We start from the raw sequence: 2185 nt of genomic DNA on the forward strand, positions 1-2185 counted from the left end.
TGGTGGGTGGGTGGGTGGGGGCACCAACAAGGAGAGCACACACACACGCGCACGCGTGCACATCTCGGGCTTGCACCACATTATAGATGGCTCGCGAAGCGTAAATTCCATGTATGAACAATTACAGCATTAATAGCAACATGCGCAAATAGATACAAAGGTAGACACAACGGCAGATTTTGCCGCTGCATCAGGCAAGCCCTGCACAATATTCTTTTAGCTCTCTTGAAGGCAAATCGCTCACCACTATTATTATTATTATTGTTGTTGTTGTTGTTATTAATTATTAATTTATTATTTTTATTATTATTGTGCTGTCGCAGCTAGAGCTTAGCTGAGCTGTTCAGCCACGTAATTCGTGGCAAGTAATATTCTTCTGTTCGTGCGCACCACGGAATCGCATGCGTTTTTCACTCCCATTTATTCAACTGTGTTCTATTTTAATTCTCTGCAGGGCGAACGATGATGTTTGTCGCGTGTGGTGCAGACGAGGAGGCAGCGCATCGTGTGTGGACGATATGATGCTGTGGTGCGGTTCAGAGTCTGCGGCGGTGTAGGAACACGTCCGCGGCCATCGGTGAGTGTGATTGTCGGGTTATTTTGTAAGACGTAAGCAAGTACATATGTGAGAGATGTATATGTTTTGTTGTGGTGCCTTCGCGCATCACATATGTGGCTCTCTGGCATCAGAGGCTGGCTTTTCAGGGACATGTGTGCACGCTCAAATCCGGTGGACAGGCATCCTATCTGAAGGTAATGCCATATAGAAAGGTTTAGGAAGCTTTCTGGAATTGGGGCATAGGTGTGTGGTGGTCTTTTTGGGTGAGAGGCTGTACCGGGGTGGGTGGGTGGGAGGTGGGGGCACCAACAAGGCGAGCACACACACACACACACACGCGCACGCGTGCACATCTCGGGCTTGCACCACATTATAGATGGCTCGCGAAGCGTAAATTCCATGTATGAACAATTACAGCATTAATAGCAACATGCGCAAATAGATACAAAGGTAGACACAACGGCAGATTTTGCCGCTGCATCAGGCAAGCCCTGCACAATATTCTTTTAGCTCTCTTGATGGCAAATCGCTCACCACTATTATTATTATTATTTTGTTGTTGTTGTTGTTATTTATTAATTATTAATTTATTATTTTTATTATTATTGTGCTGTCGCAGCTAGAGCTTAGCTGAGCTGTTCAGCCACGTAATTCGTGGCAAGTAATATTCTTCTGTTCGTGCGCACCACGGAATCGCAGGCGTTTTTCACTCCCATTTATTCAACTGTGTTCTATTTTAATTCTCTGCAGGGCGAACGATGATGTTTGTCGCGTGTGGTGCAGACGAGGAGGCAGCGCATCGTGTGTGGACGATATGATGCTGTGGTGCGGTTCAGAGTCTGCGGCGGTGTAGGAACACGTCCGCGGCCATCGGTGAGTGTGATTGTCGGGTTATTTTGTAAGACGTAAGCAAGTACATATGTGAGAGATGTATATGTTTTGTTGTGGTGCCTTCGCGCATCACATATGTGGCTCTCTGGCATCAGAGGCTGGCTTCTCAGGGACATGTCTGCACGCACAAATCCGGTGGACAGGCATCCTATCTGAAGGTAATGTCATATAGAAAGGTTTAGGAAGCTTACGGGCATTGGGGCATAGGTGTGTGGTGGTCTTTTTGGGTGAGAGGCTGTACCGGGGTGGGTGGGTGGGTGGGTGGGGGCACCAACAAGGAGAGCACACACACACGCGCACGCGTGCACATCTCGGGCTTGCACCACATTATAGATGGCTCGCGAAGCGTAAATTCCATGTATGAACAATTACAGCATTAATAGCAACATGCGCAAATAGATACAAAGGTAGACACAACGGCAGATTTTGCCCTGCACAATATTCTTTTAGCTCTCTTGAAGGCAAATCGCTCACCACTATTATTATTATTATTATTATTGTTGTTGTTGTTGTTATTAATTATTAATTTATTATTTTTATTATTATTGTGCTGTCGCAGCTAGAGCTTAGCTGAGCTGTTCAGCCACGTAATTCGTGGCAAGTAATATTCTTCTGTTCGTGCGCACCACGGAATCGCAGGCGTTTTTCACTCCCATTTATTCAACTGTGTTCTATTTTAATTCTCTGCAGGGCGAACGATGATGTTTGTCGCGTGTGGTGCAGACGAGGAGGCAG

Source organism: Volvox carteri (assembly GCF_000143455.1).
Source record: "Volvox carteri f. nagariensis unplaced genomic scaffold VOLCAscaffold_10, whole genome shotgun sequence".
Taxonomy (NCBI): domain Eukaryota; kingdom Viridiplantae; phylum Chlorophyta; class Chlorophyceae; order Chlamydomonadales; family Volvocaceae; genus Volvox; species Volvox carteri.